The 16670-nt window shown below is 38.5% G+C and overlaps 1 protein-coding gene and 1 long non-coding RNA gene across 6 annotated transcripts in view; one reads left to right on the forward strand and one right to left on the reverse strand.

Annotated features, from left to right (window-relative positions):
• IFTAP (intraflagellar transport associated protein) overlaps nt 1-16670 on the reverse strand; it is a 59368-nt gene that overhangs the window by 23385 nt on the left and 19313 nt on the right. The gene's annotated exons all lie outside the window — the stretch shown is intronic.
• Nucleotides 855-13251, forward strand: LOC136388712 (uncharacterized). The gene is made up of 3 exons (XR_010748204.1): nt 855-1031; nt 8879-8968; nt 12926-13251. It is a non-coding gene; the product is annotated as an uncharacterized lncRNA (long non-coding RNA).

The following is a 16670-nucleotide window of genomic DNA, read 5'->3' on the forward strand; positions in this document are numbered from 1 at the left end:
AATGCTGGTCAGTTGCAAAAAAGCCTTCTACAAAGAGAATAGGGGGATAAACAATAACCCGTGTTACAAGTTTGGGAACTCTGAAAGTCATGGGGTAAATTTCACATTATACCCTAGCCTAGAGCAACTTTTCCCTGGCAAATATGTCTGCTCTGGATTTTTCTCCAGCCAAACTATTTCGCTCAACTGCTTCTTGATCACATGCTACTTGGTATCTGGCCTCCCCTGGAGCGACAGTAGTTAGAATTAAATAAGCAATTTTAAAACCAATCAATCATAGATCAGAATAGATCCAGAGAAGCTAACTTCAGCAGACAAATGTTTTTGTCTAAATTCCCTTTGCAGAGCTCTGAATTCCAACTATTTCATGCTCCTCATTGAGGGGGCACAGGGAGGAGAGGATTACCTCAGCAAGCCCGTCCAGAATAATGGCGCTTTCCCTGAGGCCGGACGGTAATTGATGCATTATTCACAGTCATAGCTCTCAAGCTGCCAAAACACAAAGCACAGCCTTGCCTTCCCCCAAAAAACCAAAACAAAAGAAAACAAAAACCTGTGTCAAAAGCCCAAGATGTCCAGTGTTCGGCACATACAGGGAGAAAAATATGAAGAGTGTAAAGTTGCAGAAAGTTTATTTTCAGGAAGAAAATCTCAGTGGTAGTTGAGTTAGGCAACTCATGAAATCCAAAAGTTATATTCTGGGCATCAGCGACATGCAAGGCAATAAGCTGGGTAAGACCCAGTGCTGCCCTCACAGAATTCACAAACTTAGGACGGTGAACCAGGTACGCAAGCCACCAAGACAGAAGCAGCTAAAGCAGATGACATGAGGGAGGTACAAAGTTAAGAGAACAGTAAAACGACAGCTGGTTTGGGAAGTCACAAAAGGCTTCTCACAGGAATGAGCTGGGCTTTGAAACACAGCTACAGGTTCAACAGATGGTCTTTGTGAGGAGCTCTCCCGCAGAGGGAAACTTGCATGAGCGGAGCCCTCCAGGTGGGAAGCGCAGTGCCTGAGGAAGAGTCCCCAGGTAAGTATTGCAGGAAGACTGGAGGAACATCTGGTGACACATGGATGGGGGAGGGGGGTATGTGAAAGGCCTAATGAAAACTCTGACTTTACCCTTGGGATTCACAGAGCTGTGCACTAGGATGAGATGGGCAGAGTGGAGCAGAGCAGTTCAGATACCAGAGGTGGAAAGTACACAGCTACTATCATAACGAGGTGAGAAGTAAAGGGAGCCTCAGCAATAGATTGAAGATAAAAAAGAGTTCACAAAGTCAGTTCTTTTGTGTTCTGAAATAAAAAAATGAAGACATTATCACCAAGTGGGTATGTCCCTTCCCTCTAGATATCTCAGGATATTAACCTTATCTTTCCACTGCAATCCGTACTATTCTTTTGGCTAATTCAGCATGCCCTGGAATCTAGGTTATCTAGGGCCTAGATAATCTTTTTTCTTAATAATCTCTGTGACGGTGGAAGTAGATAATACAGCATGTTTGCAACATGTCAAATGGGTTACAGCTTGGTGCAAAGAGGCCACACGTATCACCCCATAAGATAAACGCCTTCCCAATTGATACGATCAAGGCCACAGAAGGGAAGTGGCCCAGAGAGGGAGCAGAAGCAGCATATTTCAGCGCAGAACCCTTAAGCTTCCAGAATCCCCAACAGAGCAATAGCCGATGCGATACTGTCTACATCAAGTGAGATCCTGCAGTATCCAAAAAGTCCAATTCTCTTTGTATCACAGACCTTATCTACTCAACACTTTCAAGTCTATGCACAAATGATTTACTTTCTTAAGAGGAAATATTTACAACAAACAGAACCCTCCTAGTTCTTGAGCCAAATCTAGAGTCACAAGGCCATATGCTCACCCAGTGAAGAACTCAAGGTGAGGACTTCGGTGTCCACAAACCGTACCTCTGCCACACCACAGCTTTCCTGAGATATAATTTACAAAACTCTCTCACTTTAAGTGTACAAGTCTCTGGTTTTTAGTAAACACAGAGTTGTGCAACCATCACAATTAAGTTTTTAGATCCATTTGGTACCCCAGAAAAGGTCCCTGGTGCTCATTTGTAGTCACTCCCCATTCCTACCTCCAGTTGCAGGTGAAAGCACTAACCTATTTTTCATAGCTCCAGATTTGCCTTTTCCAGACATTCTGTAGAAATGGAATCACACAGCATGTGGTCTCTTGTATCTGACTTCTTTACTTAGCATAACATCTTTGAGGTTCATCCATGTTGTAGCATGTATTAGGTGTTCACTCTGTTTTAGTGTCAAGAGTTATTTCATTATTTGAATAGACTATGTTTTTAGTCTATTCAAATAATGTTTTGTTTTTCCATTCACTAGTTAATGGACATTTGGATTATTTCCACATTCTGTACCCCCTTGATTTGAATACTGAATTTGATCCAAGGACCACTATCACTAATTGAATTCCACAGGGTGTCACAATAGGATGAAATCAAAACAAAGGACTAGTGTTTCAACTTCCTTCCAAACCCAGACAATAAAAGAAATGCATATTTTGCCTGACCAGGTGGTGGCGCAGTGGATAGAGCATCGGACTGGGATGCGGAAGGACCCAGGTTCGAGACCCCGAGGTAGCCAGCTTGAGCGCGGGCTCATCTGGCTTGAGCAAAGAGCTCACCAGCTTGGACCCAAGGTCGCTGGCTCCAGCAAGGGGTTACTCAGTCTGCTGAGGGCCCACGGTCAAGGCACATGTGAGAAAGCAATCAATGAACAACTAAGAAGTCGCAACACGCAATGAGAAACTGATGATTGATGCTTCTCATCTCTTTCCGTTCCTGTCTGTCCCTGTCTATCTCTGCCTCTGTAAAAAAAAAAAAAAAAAGAAATGCATATTTTAACTGAAGCTACAACTCTCTGATCCCCTATCTCCTCAGAATTGTCAGTGCCTTAGAATCAGACCGCTCTCTTTTACATGGCCCTGTTTTCTTCGAATTTATCTGAAATTGCCCTTTTTAATTTTTCATTGTTTATCTCTTCACACTAAAATGTAAGCCTAGGTCCCTAGGAGAACAAAGACCTCTCCATCAGGAGCTTACTCACAGTTCCTGAAAGGGAAAACATTTTTTCTCCACTCCAAAGGATATGTAACACTAAGGCTGGAACACAGATTGATACTCAACTCTTTAACTAGTGAGCTCACTGTGCACTTAACGCCACGCTAGGCTAGAAGACCAGAAGAAGAGTTAAGAAATTGGTAAGACATAACCTCTGCCTATAAGAAACAATCTATTCCCTTAAATTTTTTACAACCTCAAACACATAATGTTTTGCCTATGTTTCAGCCAATATTTCTATGTCAGTGTTTTTTTCTTTTTCAGGACAATACTATTGTCTAACAAAGGTATTTTTCTAATGTATCATATTTATTTTTGTTGTCTGTCTACCCCTTATAAGATGCAAATTCCCTAAAGGTAATGATTTTTGTCTCTTCTATTCACATATGTGAATAGCATTTGGCATATAGTAGGTGTTCAATAAACATTTATTTCAATAAATGAGGATATAGAATATAGCATCATTTACAGTAACTCAAAATTAGAAATAACTGTCCAATAAAAAAAGGATGGTTACTTAAATTATGGCATACCCACACAATTAAATATAATACAGTCAGTAAAAATATTGTTAAATAGACATATATATTTACTTGGGAAGATGGTCATGATATAATGCCATGTGAAAAAGCAAGTTACAAAAGGAGTATGTATAGTATATTCCCACTTATATAAAATAATTACAAGAAATTTGCTGAATATATAAATGAAAACTTTAGTTGAACCCTTACTGTAATTCAGATATTGCTGATAAAAATAAACGTGCATGCATGTATATGTTTGTTTATAAATATAATTATTTAATCCTAATAACAAGTTTATGAGGTAGAGGTTTTTATATCCATCCTACAGATGAGAAATCTAAATTCAGAGGTTTTAAATAACTTTCCAAAGACCATTTAGGTGGGAAGTAGCAGAGCTCAGATTCAAATCCTGATTGTCACCAAACCCATTGTTCTTAAATAATAATTATATCTACATATATACAAAATAATCAACAGAAAAGTTCAGGAAGGATAAATACACCCATAGTTTATCTCTAAAACACAGGATTATGGCATTATTAATTACTTGAGAATATTTTTGCCTACATGAAACAGACACCCAAAGTAACAACAGTTTAAACAAGATGGAAGTTTATTTCTCTCTCCTGCAATAATACAGACATAGATAATTCAGGGTTAATATGGTTGTTCAGCTCCCCAGTCATCCTAGAAGTCAAGCTCCTCTACCTTTCTTCTCTGCCATCCCTAGGGCACCCCATTCTCCACATGGTCCAGCATGAGACACTACCACACCCCTGCTCCAAGCAAGAGGATGAAGAAACAGGAGAAAGTGTGTACATCTGCTCCCCTCCGATACTAGTGAAGGCATCATTTAAGCTACTATATCGAGGAGGCACTGAAATACAGCAGCGGAGAAGAGAATTTTTTTCTCTCATGTAACAATTTAGAACAAGTGGGCAGGCCATTCCATGAGATGTTCCAGGGATCAAGGCTGGTGGGGTGCTCTGCTATGCTGAGCACATGGCTTCCATTTCTGGGTCTAGGGAGTTGTTCCAATGATTGCTTATTTCCAGCCAGGGGGAAATTTTTTTTTAAAAGAGTCAGGGCACTTATCTTAAGGATGTGGACCCAGAAGTTACACATATCAGTCCCGTCACTTCTTACTGGCAAAAACTTACTCAACAGCTACACCTAACTACACAGGAGACTGGGAAATGTAATCTTTATTCCGAGTGGCAATAGAGTAGCTAAAATTCTATTGCTATAGAAAGAGCAGGTTCTTGTTTTGCTGTGTGTTTGTATGTGTATGTGCTGGTGCTTCCATATTTTGTAATTTTCCTACAATAACCAAAAAACATTACTTGTAGAAATGAAAAAGAAGTTCCTTCTAATCTTCAATCTAGGGATCATACCTACATACATCTCTTCTTTCTAAAAATTCTTTCTTGGAAATACTGAAAACAAAATACTTACATATATGTAATCTTACATTTACATTTTTTATATTTTACAGTCAATATTTTTTATGTTCCCCTTTTAAATCATAGTTACTCTAACCATTAAATTTTGCACCTAAGTACATTTTTTGAACTTACTAAGTACATTCATGTATGAAATATACAGCAGAAAAGTTACCAAAAGCAACAAAATGATTAGAGGGGCATTTCCTAGAACTACCTCAATTAAGGTGCCTCCGTAGCCCACGTGGTCTCCCAAGACTCTCGCCTGTGCACTTGCTACTGGCAAAATGCTCACAAAGAACACAGCTCTTCTGGCAATGACAGAGTAGCCAGGAGATTTCCCTGTGGAGCAACTTGGGCCTAGAGATACATATATGCACAGTCATCCTTCAGACTTGGGACAGAATGTATGCTGAACCAAAGCCCACCCTAAAATTCTGAAAGCTATTATATTCTAGCCTCTGTATCAGAGATGAACAAGATCACAGTAAAATTATTCCTATAAGCCATCACATTGTTCACTGTCCAAGTGTCTTTTAAATAATATAAAATCGTGACATGAATGAAAAATTGTATTTATAATAAAATAATTGTTGTTACCCTTTGGGTGGAGAGTAGAAAAAATTTTATAAAAACTATGGTCTTTCTTCCTAGAAAAATGCAATGTTTAAAAAGCACAGGATTTTGAGTAATCCATGCATCTCCTCATGCACTTCCATGATCTCATTTAGTATATTTCTCAAAGCTGGTCTGAAAGTCAAGACTCCTGGGCTGCAAACTAGAACTACAAAATTAGAATTAGCATTTTAATAAGCATCACCCAGGTGATCTTTACACATTTAAGGTAAAAGTCCCATGTAAAGAGTCCATGGAGTAGAATCTAAAAAATTGAGAATAGAAAAGAAGTATCTGATACCTTATCTTTATTAAAGCGTACAAAATACCCGTACCTGATGGTCACATGGAGACATACTATTTAGTTCATCCACCAGAGGCCAGTGTAGGATTATACCCTGAATTGTATAGTCTTAACACTATACAGTATACACTATACATAGACAGTATACAATATATGTTATCCATAGTTGGTTTTAACTACTTCAAGGAATATGGTACAGACAACTGTCTATTGTAGACAGTATTTTACATTTTTTATATTATAGATTCAAGATTTCTTTCATGTTTAACCTTGATATCCCACTCTTAAATCATAAATAGTCCCCATAATCATGAAACTTTACATTTGATTAAATCTTTAAAACTTACCAAGTACCTTCATGTATATTTCATCTGATCTTCACCATAACCACATGAGATACCGTCACAGGCAGGATTATCCCTGATTTACAGGTTCAGAGAGAGCAAGTGGCAGGCCTGCCGCCCCAAAGAGTTACTAACAAATTCCTGAACTAGGTCTTCTGAATCCTGAGCTAGAATAGCACCTTTTCCATTACACTGGCCCTCCCTACAACAAATAAGAAATAGAAGGACAATGTACTAAACTCCATAAAACTAAATTCCATCAACAGAAAAATTTTCCCTTCACCCTAAAATCCTGCCTTTCTGCCAGCCTGGACAAAGACATATCTACGGAAAACAGCCTCTTTTACTCAGAGGCTGAAGAAAGTTTTCAAACTTTATGATGTAGACTAACTCCTTCTGCACAAAACTGTAATGATCTAGGACTCGTACGCCGGCATGCAGCATAGGGCAACGTAAATGCGACATGTCTTTCGCGCTCCCTCATTTTTTCAGAGTGTTGCAGAATATTCCTCAGGAGAGAAGAAAAGAAGGAAGGGAGAAAGGAATGGAGGGAGGGAGAATGGGAAGGAGGAATGGAGGGAGAGAAGGACAGAGGAAGGAAACGAGGGAGGGAAGGATGGATGAATGGAGGGAGGGAGAAAGGGAGTCTAAAAATAACTGTTATCATTCTTACTGCTCTTTTATTAATTTATAAATAGTGTTTATTCAATCCAAAATGGAGACAGCCAAAAAAACCAAAGGCAATATTCTGGATATTGTTTTATCAGCACTATATAGAGCAGTTAGTATCACCTTACCAATCAACCTCTAACTATACAGTCTATAAGCATTTGCATTGCTGTTGTGCCTTCAAATATAGAGTGTCTGGAACACAGAGCACACAGAAATAAATAAGAACAATATATCAGAGTGTGGACCCTGTCTCCTTCATTTTATATTCCCAGATTCTAGGTCGATGTCTAAAATATAGCAGGAACACAGTCAATACTGAAATGATCTCCGCTTTAGCAAGAAAAACTGGATTGACACTGTAATGAGGGACTAAATACAATACCCAAAAATTAGATGACTGGCTACAAGTCACACAAACATAATTTATGGCAGAGGAAAAAATAAAATACAGTATATGTGAGTCACAATCTCTTTTTTCTAATCAGCAATTTATGAAGTATAAAATCCAGAAAATGGTGTAATGATTCCTCCCTGTGCTAACGAAGCAATGGGCAGCCACATGAGTGAGCTAACTAGTGTCTTAAATCTATCTCATCTGGAACAAATCCAAGTAGGAAAAAAGGGACACTAAACATCTCATACACGACAGGTTGTGATTTGAGTTTCACATAAGGAAGACTGAATACAGTTTTGGTCAAGATATACAGTTTCCTGTTTGTATCCTTTGGGTTTAGCTGACCATTTCAAAGAAAATATTATTGCTCTATGGCTGAAAGAACATTTCGCTAAAACCATTCAAATTTGAATACGTGCCCATTCAACTGAATCAGAGGATGCAATCTTATGATTACCTCAGTTTCAAGCCAAGTAATTTATTCTTTTCCATCAAGTATAACATTATCTTTAACAACAATAATTTAAAAAAATGTCACAAGTTAAAGAGAAATGCATACAAAACAAATGGGCATGTACTTAATATTGTTTAAGTCACCTACTTAAAGGTTGATAGTGACCATCTTAAAAGTTTGGCTACTATGAAGTTCTCTGCTTGTGTTTGGAAGTTTAAAGTTACATTTGACTAAAAAATTTCATCTCTCTAATTTATATGTACACAAATATACTGTATAATATATATATATGTGTTGAAAAGAAATAAAGAAAATGATTATATTTGTACATAAATCAAATTTAAAAACTCATAGTATTTTACTTCACTGAAAAAAAATACTAGAAAAGTTATTTATTGTAACAAAATACTGTAGTATGCACTAAAGACACTGCCCAAAAATAAATTTAATTATTATAATTCAAAATGTTGTAAATACTTAAATGCATTTTCTTTCCTTATCCAAGTACACCTAACTACAGCAGACACAGAAAACAAATGAATATCTGTGGGCCAAATATTCATGGGTAGAATAAAAATGAATTGTAACAACTGCAGCTGAAGATTTATGCTAATAGATCTAAAACAAAATGGTTCCATCAGCTGAAAATCCATCATAATTTGGGGGAGGAAATTCCCTTCTGCAACTGAACCAGCATTTTCCTGTTTCATAATTTGTCAATTTGTTCCCTAAGTGCAGTGATTTAGTGATGACAAAAGAAATAGAGAAACAAATGAAAATTGCTTAATTACAGTTTGCAGATGTTCTCCCAAAGAGAAAGAACAGGTTAATGCTACTGATGCTGTTTCTTCCAAAGGATTGTGCTATAAATTAGTTCACTTCACTCAATACTATTTTTCTCCTTCAGTGCCTTATGTGGTATTTGATGTTATGTTGTGGTAAAGGAGTCACATACAGATAGCTGCTGAATTTATGATCAATATAAAACCAGAGACTTTTTTTCCTTTTCTTTTATCCTTTGCAGCAACGCCAAAAAAGAAAGAAACCATCAATACAAAGCTTTAAAATAATACCACTTCTTTATTGCTGTCACTTGGGATGCCAGATTAATTAGGTGAGTTTTCTAATTGCCTCGTCGCTTTTATTGGCAAGTCCCCATATGATGCCTTCTACTAATTTCTCTTGAGGTTAACATCCCAATAGCCTATGTCTTAAGCTAAAGTATGTTGATTGCTATTTGCTGTGTTATTTGCAAATGTGCGCTTTACTGTTCAACTCACATTTGCAAGAGTGTTTCCAGGGTGGCTTTTTTTTTTTTTTTTTTTTTTTTTTTTTTGCTTTTTTTAATGTGGCTAACGAACAAAAGGAAACAGAAAGACATTGCAAATGGCCTGTGAACTAAAAACACCACTCAATATTCAGTAGGGAATTAAATGACTGATAACAACAGTGCAGAAAATGTGGCTTAAGTGCCACCTGGAAGCCTAAAACTGGTCAGTTTGTTTCCAACTTCCCCTGGCAGACAGTCTGCCAGTTGCGAGGGTGTCAAAACAACATTAAGCCCTCTGGTCTCTATCTAATGCTCCGCAGAAAACAACTGCAAAAGGCTACTCAGCAAGGAGGATTGTTTGCTGTTGTGTTTTCTTTTATAAGACAAAGCCGTTTTTATGCTCTACTGAAATTCCTCTCCTGCTCTGAAATTGGAAAGAGGGCCAGCTGCTTTCTATAATTTTATCTGTGGTATTTCTCTACAGCAGATTTTAAATTCACTCTTCGGGGTTGGGAAAAGACTCTTTGTACTGCTTATGGAAGCTTAAAGATGCATTTCTAATGTTCAAATTCAAAACAGCTTTGGGGACCAAAATGATATGTCAGCTTTGGAAATGTGTTGTTTCATGTGCTGTCACCAGTTTCATTTTTAATTACATTTTTTAAAAGTTGTCAAGTATGAGTAGTGATATTCCTTTGGCTGAACTGACAACTCAAAATTTATCAGTCCAGAAGTGTAAACCAAATCCCAGCCCGAGATTCTAAGCTCTTGACAGAATATACGCTCAATAAGGAAGAGCAGAAAAACATGAAAGACTGCAAGAATGAGAACTGTGTGGCTTTGAACAAGTCACTTGGTCTCTGTGGGCCTCAGAATCTCCCAGGCAAGAGACTGGTGACTGGTCTTTGACTCTTTCTTCTCCCTTATCCTCTGTCAGCCACCCGTGACCAAGCGCAGCATCTCAATGGCCCTTTGGCTTTCCATTTCCTCCTCTGCTACCCTAGTCCGTATCACCACATATGGATTCCTGCTCAGCCTCCTAGCTTGTCATCTGACTCCGGTTGTCTCTTTCCTTCTTGTGCCAACCCTTCCAAATCGTGCGCGCGTACGTGTGTGTGTGTGTGTGTGTGTGTGTGTGTGTGTGTGTGTGTGTGTGTGTGTGTGTATCCTACTATGGCTTCCAGTTAGCTAGTGCATCAAATCCAAACTTGGAGCATCATGACAAAGTCCACTATGCAGGCTCTTCTTCCTGTGCCTGTCCATTAAACGTGAATGTTTGTTGGGACTCAGTCTGAGGACCTCCTGTCTTTTTGTCATTCTCAAGTCTCTATTGTCTTTTTTTTTCTTTTTTTTTTTTTAATTTAAAAGTGAGAGGAGGGAAGGCAGAGAGACAACAGGCTCCCACATGCATCCCAACTGGCATCCACCCGGCAAGCCCACTAGAGGGCAGTGCTCTGCCCATCTGGGATGTTGCTCCATTAATCAGCAATTGAGCTATTTTAGTGCCTAAGGCAAGGCTATGGAGCCATCCTCCACACCGGGAGTCAACTTGCTCCAACCGAGCCATGGCTACAGGAGAAGAGAAAAAGGAGAAGGGAGAGGGAGATGGGTGGAGAAGCAAATAATTGCTTCTGGGAATCGAACCCAGAACATCCGAATGCCAGGCTGACACTCTACCACTGAGCCACTGGCCAGGGCATGAAGTCTCTATTTTCTTTTAGTTTCATTTATTCAACAAATACTTATTAAGCATCTACTTGTTTTACATTACCAGGCACTATTTTAGGTACTAGAGTAATAAAGGTGAACAGAACCCACAATCAACCAGTCCTCATGGAGCCTAGACTCTAGAAAAGAGAGAGGACCGTAATTCTGTTTTGAGGTGGCACATCCATTCCAACAGCTCACATTGTCTACATGCCAGGGCCTCCCAGATCATGAGAACTTCCTGGCGTTTTAAGTAGGCAGAAAAGTGAAGTGGGTCAGAGCACAGGCATTGGAGCCACACTGACTAGGCCCATAATCCTCTGCCACTACTAACTAGTTACATAATGTTAGGGCTGCCATCACAAAATACCGCAGACTGGGGGTTTAAACAACAGAAATGTATTTCCTAACAATTCTGGAGGCTGAAAGTCCAAGATCAAGATATTGGCAGGTCGGGTTTCTCCTGAGGTTCGTTCTTTCCTTTGCTGCTTTCTGGCTATGACCTCCTGTGGCCTTTTCTCTGTGTGTGTACCTTCCTGGTGTGTCTCTCTCTACTTATGAGGACACCAATCAAATTTGTTTAGGATCCCACCCTTATGATCTCACTTAATCTTAATTGCCTCTTTAAAGACCCTAATTCCAAATACAATCACATAGATTTCAATGAATAAATTTGAAGGGACACATTCAGTTCCTAACTGCAAGTTACTTAACCTTAAGTCTTGATTTCCTCATCTGTAAATTGGAAATAATAAAAATTATAAACGTTAAAATACAAAAAAAAAATTCATAGTGAAGATAATTTTAGGTTTACTATATGGATTTTTTTTGTGTGTGTGTATGACAGAGATAGAGAGACAGAGAGAGGGACAGATAAGCAGGAAGGGAGAAAGATGAGAAGCATCAATTCTTCATAGTGGCACTTTAGTTGTTCATTGACTGCTTTCTCATATGTGCCTTGACTGGAGGGCTACAGCATAGCAAGTGACCTCTTGCTTAAGCCAGCATCCTTGGCTCAAGCCAGCGACCTTGGGCTTCAAGCCAATGACTTGGGTTCAAGCCAGCAACCATGGGGTCATTTGTATGATCCCATGCTCAAGCCAGCAACCCTGCGCTCAAGCTGGTGAGCCTGTGCTCAAGCCAGATGAGCCCACACTCAAGCTGGTGACCTCAGGGTTTTGAACCTGCATCCTCCAGATCCCGGTCCAATGCTCTATCTACTGCACCATCGCCTGGTCAGGCAACTATGAGGATTAAAATAAATGATCCAGGTATATTACTGAGCATAATACCAAGTACTTAATAAATTTTAGCTGCTTATCAATAGTGATACTAGACTACATTTTTTTTTCTATCACGATCCAGATGTTTCTGTGGAAGGGATACAGAGGTACAGAGGAGGGTCAGAAGTCAGAAGTTTGAATGCTTGACAGACCTCAGGCAAATTGCTAATCTATAAGGACTTTCATTTCTCTGCCTTATAAAATGGGGTAGTTACAGCTATCTGTTTGCATCATTATGACAATAAATAAGCTACTCAAGACAAATGCTTAGTAAATATACAATGAATGATCTAAAATAAAGAGCACTGGACTGTCTCTTCCAAGACTACAGTTTAAACAAACGAATTTTAAGCAATAAGCTATGTCATAAAGGACTATAGGTGGTCCTGCTTTCTAAGGGGCTGCACTGTCAGAATTTGTAGTCCAACCCAGTGGTACTCAAAACTACCTCAAGAGCCTTATAAATATAAAAATTCCTAGAGTGTCTCACATAAAAAATTCCTATAAATATTTCTATAGAGTGTCTCACATAATAAGCTTGGGATAGTGTCTAGGAATCTGTATTTTTACAAAAGTTTGCCTTATAAAAGTCTTTCTGAATATCAGCCAAATTTGAAAACTACTGGCCTAAAGCAGCACTGCCCAGTATAAGTATAATGTAAGTCAGATGTGCAGTTTAAAATGTTCAAGCACCATATACTTTTTTTTTTAGAGAGAGACAGACAGGAAGGGAGAGCGTTGAGAAGCATTAACTCATAGTTGCTTCACATTAGTTGTTCATTGACTGCTTTCTCATATGTGCCTTGACCAGGGGGCTCAAGTCGAGCCAGTGACACCTCACTCCAAGCCAAAACCATGGGATCAAGTCAGCAACCTTGGGCTTCAAGCCAGCAACCTTTGGACTCAAGCCAACAACCATTGGGTCATGTTTATGATCCCACACTCAAGCCGGAGACCCCGTGCTCAAGCTGGTGAGCCCAGGCACAGGCCAGATGAGCCCAGAGACCTCAGGACTTCATATCGGTACTTCAGCATCACAGGTCAAAGCTCTATCTATGGCACTACCACTGGTCAGTCTCAAGCAACCATATTTTAAAGTTAAAAGATAGTGAAGATAATTTTACTCATATATTTAATTTAAGCCAATTTTCCAAAATATTGTCATTACAAATGTAGTAAAAAAATATTGAGATATTTACATTCTATTTTATGCTCTCATCAAAATTCTGTGCATATTTTGTACATATCACACATCTCATTTCAAATGCAAATTTTTCATCAGAAATATTTGATCTGTATTTATATTTCATAAAATTTACATTTTAAAAATTAATTCACAGATTGTCTCAAACTGCACTATCAGTTTCTCAATTTAAAGGTAAATTAATTAAAATTAAATAAAATGTAATTTAAAATTTAAAACTCAGTTCCTGAGTAGCACTAGCCACATCTCAAACGCTCAATAGTCACACGTGGTTAGTGGCTCCTGTATTAAACAGTGCAGGCCAAATGACCACAAATCATATGATAACTGCACATTACTGAAATTTATAATGGTGGTAGACCACTGGCATAGCTCCTTAAGGAACTAAATGTTAATAAAGTAAAAGCATAAATTAAACCCTTATGGTTATATAAGCTTATTAAAATCTAAGAAAAATTGAAACCTATTGAGAGGTTTTAAGAGTAAGAATTTCGCCCTGGTCAATGGTTCAGTGGATAGAGTCTCAGCCCAGCATAATGACATCCCAGGTTTGGTCCCTGGTCCGTGCACACAGGAAAAGCAACCATCTGCTTCTCTCTCCCTCCCTCTCTCCCTGGATAGAGCCTCAGCCCAGCATAATGACATCCCAGGTTTGGTTCCTGGTCCGCGCACACAGGAGAAGCAACCATCTGCTTCTCTCTCCCTCCCTCTCTCCCTTCGCTCTCCCTTTTCTCCTCCCACAGCCAGTGGCTTGATTGATTCAACAGTGGCCTGGGGTGCTGAAGATAGCTCTGTTGGAGTGCATCAGCCTCCAGCACTAAAAATAGATAGGTACTTGAGCATTGGCCCCCAATGGGGTTGCTGGGTGGATCTTGGTTGGGGTGCATGCAGGAGTCTGCCTCACTATCTCCCCTCCTCTCACCTAAAAAAATAAAAATAAAAAAAATAAGAGTTTCAGAGGTTTCAATTGAACAACCAAAGGTCAGACCACCACCAGTAAAAAAAGCCACAGGCATGCCCATTTGTCCTGAACATTCAGACAAGCAATGCTCTATTTATGGGACAGTTTAGTTCAGATATTAACAAGTATGAAGGGAGAAAGAGAAGTTGAGTTGACGAGAATTGTTTTTCAAATATAAGTCGAAAGAATAATGAAATTATAAAAGTACAAAGTATTGTGTTGTAAAGTACCCATACCCCAGATGCTGAAAGGTACTGTACCTCAATTCCGCGGGTTTACGTGGAGACACCAAGTCCAGATGAACTTTAATAAAGAGTTTTATTAAAGGAGATTTATTAAATATGCTGGCCGCAATAGCTGACATGCGGCAGTCTGGAAGCCCAAATCATGTGTGCCAAAAATATTCCAGGGGCTGTTTATATACCCTTGCTCACACACGGGCAAGGTAGAGCATGACATCATGGCACAAGCTCACAACATTTGTTTAGGGGATACACAGAAACATTAAGACTTTTAAGGTAACACAATCAAAGATGTTTACAGATCTTTCAGGGTTCATCTTCCCTCACTAGCCTAGAGGTATTTTACCCTCAAGATTCCAGGAAGGGGGAGGAACTACAATCAATGCAAGGTGGTATGTAAATTCTGTCTCCCATTGAAAGAGAAGAATTTTCTAGGTTAACCTTTATTTTAGATTTAAAACTGAATGACCCATTGTTCTTGCAAGCCAGGAATTTCTACATTCTTCCCCCTCCCCTCCCCACAGGAAGGAGGAAGGACAGGACAGGAAAGCCTGACCTTTCCTCCTAGAATATCAATATTAATTTTTCAGCTTTTTGGTACCTTACAACAATTGCAAGTGAATTGAGAATAGCATAAAGAAAACTAGAAACAAATTTGCACATAAAAATCAGAAACAAAATCTTTGATCTAGATACAAAAATGGGTTAAAGTGGACAAATATAGCAATGGATAGAAAGCTGTTTTAACTGGTAATGTAGAAACTGGTAAAATCACTTGGGAAACTGGATCCTAAATATTTTGAGAATTAAATGGGAAAATTAAAAACAAAGATCTATTTAAGAGTTAATCATAGCCTGGGCAGGATAGCTTGGTTGGTTAGAACATTGGCCGGAAACACAGAGGTTGCCAGTTCTATCCTCAGTCAGAGCACATACAGAAATAGATCAATGTTCCTCTCTTTCTCTCTGTCTCTCTCTTTGTCTCTCTCTCTCTTTCTGGCCCTTCCTCTCTTGCTAAAAAAAAAAAAAAAATCAATAATAATAATAATTTTTTTAAAAGTTAATCATAAAATCACAGTAAATTCACTGCAATTTCCAAACTATGTTAAGCAGAATAGCTGAGAAAATGAGAAACTTTAATGGAAATTAATCATTTAGCCTAAAGCACAAAATCAGAACAATAATAGGGTGTGTGTGTGTGTGTGTGTGTGTGTGTGTGTGTGTGTGTGTGTTTGTGAGAGAGAGAGATTGAGACTTGGATGTAACTACTGAAACCCCTCAAGGTTAATGTATGTGGCAAAACAACATTGAAAAGATTGAATGTCAACTTCTAAGTCACTGGCTTCTTACATATATAATTTCTGCAATTTCTGTGTGACGGCAATATGAACAGTAACTACCTCCCTAACGGTGAGAGCAATTGCTTCCCGAGTCGGAGTATGTGGTAATATCAGTGCACAAGAGAAATTTTAAAACCTGCCATTTTTTCCCAGCAGTTTAGAAATAACTAAACCTTACTAAAACAAGGGTATAACTCCATCTAGAAAACTTATTAAACTTATTATTAAATATATATATGGATATATATAGATATATAGATATATAGATATATAATTATATCAGTAGTAAAACAAATGGAACCATGACCCAAAAGGTCCATCACCAATGGAAACATTTTAACATCTTTCAAATTCACCTCTTATCTACCAAACATTCCTGAACTCTATTTAATGTTTTAGGACCCAAGGAAATTTCAGTGCAGTGGTTATCCCAAACTCAACTGGCATCCTCTCCAATGGGTAGACTGTATTCCCTTTCCCTCAACAGGCTGACCTGCCCTCCTGTCAGCTTTCCCAGAACTCGGTGCTTCTCTCCATTATGGTACTTACTGTACATTAGTATAATTTCTTGTTTGGTTATTTGTCTCTCACACTGGACTATGAGTCCTTGGGAGCACTTATTTATTTTTGGATCCTCAGCACCAAATAATAGGTAAAATAATACCTAGACCATAAGGAAATAATCATTGAGTGAATGGATGAATGAATAAATGAACACAACAGAAAATCAAATGTCAGTTTTCATATCTGAGTTTTTATAACCTAAAAAAAAATGATAGCAATATGACTGACAAGGAGGAAGAAGCATT

This window comes from Saccopteryx leptura, chromosome 1 (genome assembly GCF_036850995.1).
Source record: "Saccopteryx leptura isolate mSacLep1 chromosome 1, mSacLep1_pri_phased_curated, whole genome shotgun sequence".
NCBI classification, from domain to species: domain Eukaryota; kingdom Metazoa; phylum Chordata; class Mammalia; order Chiroptera; family Emballonuridae; genus Saccopteryx; species Saccopteryx leptura.